Source organism: Melanotaenia boesemani, chromosome 4, assembly GCF_017639745.1.
Source record: "Melanotaenia boesemani isolate fMelBoe1 chromosome 4, fMelBoe1.pri, whole genome shotgun sequence".
Taxonomy (NCBI): domain Eukaryota; kingdom Metazoa; phylum Chordata; class Actinopteri; order Atheriniformes; family Melanotaeniidae; genus Melanotaenia; species Melanotaenia boesemani.
This window is the reverse complement of record NC_055685.1, coordinates 20,672,405-20,678,404: the sequence shown is the minus strand read 5'-3', so window position 1 is coordinate 20,678,404 and position 6,000 is coordinate 20,672,405.

The following is a 6,000-nucleotide window of genomic DNA, read 5'->3' as shown; positions in this document are numbered from 1 at the left end:
ACTTAGATATACTTCAAAGAGTAATTCAGGTAGAATGAGACATAGTTTTCACACATAGATTAATCAATGGAGTCCAGACTTAAACCCCATTATATATGTCCACTCTTCTAACATCAACACAGAAGTTTGGTAGGAATAAAATATGCAGCTCTTGAGGATAAAAAAATTCTGTTAGATTGCATAAGACAATCCAAACAATGCCAAATGGAAAAAGCTTAAGGTGGTCCAACTAAACATTATTGTGATTTTTTTCTCTATTTTTTTGGTATAAGGTTTGGTATCAAAAACAAATAATTGGTTTTAAACATAACTGTTAAAAAAACCTGCATGGCAGAAAATAATAACAGAACCCATCTGCTTTCATAAAACTATCACACTGCAAATAATAGAACCTTTTGACATCAAATTATCAAAGAGAATGTGGTCAAGGAAAGATGCTATTAGACCCTGCAAGGACATAAAAAACACAGCTGCACTGAAATGAGAATCCAACCAAACTTACACTAAGCTGTGATGTGGGTTTGCAGCAATGAAACTATTGATTCCACAGAAAGTGTCTTAGATAATATAATCTCAGGCTCCATCAACTATATATACCATATGAGTATAATAAAATAAAGGATAAAATATCCTTTTATTAGCAGGGTTAATCATTTTAAAGGAAAAGAAGAATGTGGGAAAAGTGAAGGACAATGTCACAAGCTGATCACACTCACTCCACTCTCCTCATATTTATTCATACAAATCACAGTAAGTGTGACTGGGTAAATGTTAATGAGCATTGCTTTGGAAGTTGTGTCTGCAAAGAACTGTGGGAATGAAATTATCTCCTTTCTTTAATAAAGGATGATCCAGTGCATCCTGTGCTTAAAGGGGCTCATAAAGGACAAATTGAAGCTCCTTTCCTTAATATTTGGAACTGAAGCTGTTCTCATCATAGCTGCTGCTGAATGACTTTACTTAGTTAGGAAGCTTACGCATTATCAAAGTATCATCTAATCTCCTGTCTTATGCAACAGTGTGCTGAGATCTGAGGGGTTGCCAGAAGAACCAGATTAATAAAGGAAATGCTGGTATGGTAGCCTGGAAGTTATCAGTGAGTCCTTTCTGTTCATGCTAATTAGTGTGTGAGCTTCTATGTGTCAGGTTAACCTGAGAACCCAAAGTGTTTATGTTTACTGGTGAACAAAACGGCTCAATGCTCCAGTTATATTGCCTTAGTAACAAAAGGTAAATATACATATCTTGATCTGTTAGACATGATTTACTGTACTATGCTGTATCAAATTGTCTTCATGTACATCTGTTATCTGGAAATAGTTTCAAATAAGGGTCATTAATGACCAAAATATCAAACCACTAGGCATAAAAAATTATGTATTTTGATTTAATTTGATGATTGATAATTTAATTCAGTTATTTAGCTAAAAACACAAAGTGGACAGTGAATAAATAAATATAACTAACATTGGTTCAGTTTTGACATTTATTTGGATCTTTGCTATGAAGCTAGAATTCTAGTTGCAGATATTTGTGTTGAACACTTAGCAGGAAACTGAAAGTAGGCTTTCTTAGAAGACAGGAGAAAGGAGTTCCTCTCCTCTCCAGACTTGTCTTTGTTTAAGGATTGTAATCACCACTATTTGCTTTTACAATGATTACACCGGTGTTCAGGACTGGAAGAGCTCTTCCTGTTGACCATGTCCTCACTGATTTACATTATGTGTACGTGAGGAGCCAAGGGACTGGGACATTAGCTTTTTTAGTAGGCTATTGATGGTGTATTGGGCATTAAGTCAATAATTGTTTCTTTAGCTGTCTGACATTATTGAGCAGCTGCTCCTGTCACAAAGTTTCCCCTCAGGATGAGGATATTCTACAAGCTGATCAAGAAGAATGAACAATAGTTTTGAAACAAATTAAATTTGACCTTCTTTGCTAATGGTTCTTGCCTCTGGGCTTTCATAACAAAAAAGCACTTAAGTCCTGCCCTAAATCTATTTCTTGGCTTTCCATCCACATATATTCATTGTTTATTAATGCTATTTGTCAGTCAAATATCGATTTAGTCTAAACTAAATATGTTCTGTTGTGCAATAATTAAGCTGAGCCACTAGCAGAATGCAAAGTAACAGCACACTGATCAGAAATAGCTCTTGTAAATTTAAGGTCTTCAGTTTTGTGAGCATGTTTAAATGGGGAGCTCTCCACTATATTTATTTGTAAGGGAATATTAATGAGAAAGCATCTGTATTATTAACAACTGAGGCAGAACATTTCAGCTTCAACACAAATGCACTGAATTGTCAAAATCAAACAATATCACGATATATCTGACAATTCCATGTAAGCCTGACCAAATTCAAAAGTCTTAATTTTTTAATTAATTTGACAGTGACAAAAAAAATAAACTTGGTGTAAAAAGTAGGGAAATTTCTGTTTAGTAGATTATTTCTTCCTTCTGTTAATACCAGGTGTTGTTATATGTCATTTTAAAGCTTAATTAGTCACTTGTTCAACAAAGTTAAACTTGTAAGAATTCTACATTTTGTGGAATGAACAACACAGTTAAACCTGTGGAAGGTACACCACCACCCCCTCCAAAATGACCCAAAATCCCTTGCAACAATCTCCTGTTGGTATTCTGTTTTTTGATGGATGAAATGATCACACTCTCCCACAGTAATATGGAAAAACAAACCAACAAATGAAAAAAACAACACATATTGGCCATTTTTACACTCTATTCAATTGACACAATATAGCACATCTTATTAAAACTATTTAATGAATCCAGCATAAATGCTTTTAACTAAAGTACTAAATGCAGACACCATACTCTAACTTATAACCTCCAAACACACAAATTGAGCTATAGTGTGGCAACCTCTGCTGTCTCATTACTCATACCTTTGCAAAAAGAGTTTCTCATTTCAAATAAACTAAATTAGTCCCAAAATTAATGAGATTAATGTTTACATTTAGCACAACTTAAATTTAAATTACAACCTCAGTTTAGATAATAAGGTAATCACTGACGACAGTGATTCTATGTACCCTTGTCAAATGTTTCTCTTTATTTTATGAATTTTACTACATATTCAACAAATGCTCAAGTACTTCAGTTTAAAAATGGCATATAAACTGAAGTGTATGTTTACTGGTATATATATAAAGCTTATTACTTTGGTCAGTAACGAGAAACTCTTGTGTTTGTTCTGCTTGTTTTGTCCAGTCCTTTGCAAACAGGAATGTAATTATTCTCATTTCTAAAGCATTTTATATCTTCATGAATACCAACAATAAGTGTTACAGGGATGTGTGTGTGTGCTTGTGTGTGTGCTTTCCACCCTGCCCCTCTCTCTCTGTGTGACAACAATTAGGTGATTAGAATTACCTGTACACCTGGGAAGGAGGAGAGTGACTGGCTTGTGTGTTGTCTTTGTTTAATTTTCTCCCTCCTTCTGAATGAGCAGGAGAGAAGCACAGCAGGTGAAGAAGGGCAGCAACAAGCTGGGAACAGAAAGAGCAGCGAGGGTGACAAGAGCTTCTCCAAGCCCCATGCCGATCACATTCAGCCATTTATGCTGTACAATTCTAGTCATTTTGGACTTGTCACCATCCTGGCTCAGTAACAGGATGGTGCCATATACCAGCAGGAGTCTTTACCTTCCTGAATGTAACAATGTTAACTACAGTTCTTTTAAGCTGGAATTTCTTGCTATGCAGTGAGCAGTAGTAGAGAAATTCAAAGACTATATGTGGGGGGCAAAGATTACTGTATTGCCCGACAATGACCCACTGGTACACTTAGGAGGAGCAAAACTAGGAGCCATGGAAAAAAGATGGGTTATATAGCTGGCCAACTTTTGAGTATACCATCAACTATTACCCCAGACAACACAACTCTAATGCAAATGTTCTTTCTATGCTTCCTGCTGTCACCACAGACCAAGCAGAAGAAGGGTCAGATGCAGACCAGTGTGTGAGAGCCATTGAAGCTCCACCTTCCCCACAAGCTTTACCAGACAGCTGGGGGTGGGGCCCAGGATGGTGGAGGAAACCACAAGCCTATGATGTGGTTGATTTCCTGACACTAAGTCACTCTATGGACAGATATCAAAACATAGTCCTTATGACAGATATGTTATCCAGGTTTGCATAGGCAGCCCCTACTTCAGACCAAACAGCCCTGACAACAACCTGGACTCGTGTTCTCCTGCCATTTGGCTGTCTTGAGTGCTCCATTTGGATTAATGCTTTAACTTTGAGTCTGGGTTGATCGAAGAACTGTACCAAATCTATAGGTGTCATAAAAACTGGACCACTCCTTATCATCCAATGGGGCCTGCAACAGGTTCAAGCAGACCCTCAGGAACCTCCTTGGCACTTTGAAAACTGACAAGCATACATTAACACTGTTTATAGCTCCATGGGCTACACACCAGCATTCCTCATGTTTGGTCAGGACCCCTGCGTACATGATGGCTGGGATGGATGGACCCTACATCACCTGATAGCACAATGGACTGGGTGAGTATGCATAATGAACAATTACACTATGCTAATGGAAGAACATCTTATAGCCTACAGAGAGACACAGACCAAAACAAAAAACTGTATGACTGGACTGCCTGAGAGGCCCCCTTTCTGCCTAGTGAATGAGTCTTGATTTTGGATCAGAGAATGCGACAAGGGGGAAAGATCAGAGACAAGTAGGAGGAGCTGCCCTATGTGGTGATGAATTGACCACATAAAGATCAACTGGTGTACTACATCAGACCTGAGGGAAAGAAGGGTCCTGACACACTCTCCACTGCAACCTCCTCAGGTCACGCCTCCACTGTGGTCAAGAATGATCAGGCAAGTGACCCCAATGGTCTACCTGGGGACTGATGGTGCCAATTGAGGGGGGAGGCCACAAAGGACAACCCCCTCAGCCTGAGTTCAGGAAATCCCAAAGGTCCACTAGAGAGGGACCCAGCCTCAACAAGACTAGGTTGAGTAACTGAGGGATGGGGGACAAAGCCTAGGGCAACACATCAGGGAACCATGGCTGCGGGCTGCCAGGCAAGGACTTTATGAGCCAAAGGACTGTGAAGAACTGACTGTGGGAACATGAATGGGTGCAGAAATGGAGAATAACTGGGAGACACCGAGGACGAGGGACAAAACGGCAACAAAACCCTACAGAGAAGGATACCAGAGAGGACGCCTTGTCGGACAAGTGTAGGGCTGAAGTGTGGTTCATCTCTTTGTTCAGCTAAGTACCTCTCTCATATTCAGATTATTTATCCAGTCCAGAGTTGGACGACAATTTCAGCCCTTGTCAAAGTTTGTTTGGTTAAATTAATTTTGTTTTGGTTTAAAGATTTTAGTTTGTTTTTTTGTTTGCAGTGCATTTAGATCTGTGGCATCAGAAACATTTTGGTCATTACTATTCTGAATGGACAAAGGCTATTTTGGTAATGGCACCGTCTGCATCTGGGCACCTGCTTTTCTACCTGGCCACACCTTCCAGGTACTGCCCAGGAGAGCAGGAGGAGGTTGGGAAGACTGCACCACTGTGCTAGGCCTGTATTGCAAAAGAGTTTAAGCTTGGACTGCTTTTACAATAAGCTGCATCCTTCATCACAACCTACTGGTGTGTTGACTGATAGCTGCTCCTCAGTGTAACTACCTACTCCCACAAACACTGCTCCCCTTTACACAAGTACCATTTTAAACAAAAACTATAACAGAAGTTAAAATATCATTACATTAGAGTTTAAGGTGCTCCAGTCTATTAACCTGTTGGTACCAGATGTACCTTGGGAAGAACATGACATGGGACATACAGTACATGTTATACATCATTGGAAAGCTAGAATTTTGAGATTTGAAAGATGTCTTCTATTCCAGGCTTCAATCATAACTGTAGATTAAACACTTATTTCAGACCAGTCGCAAATGCAATTTATCTTTAAAGCCATACTGTACCCTAGTAGCAGATGATACTGC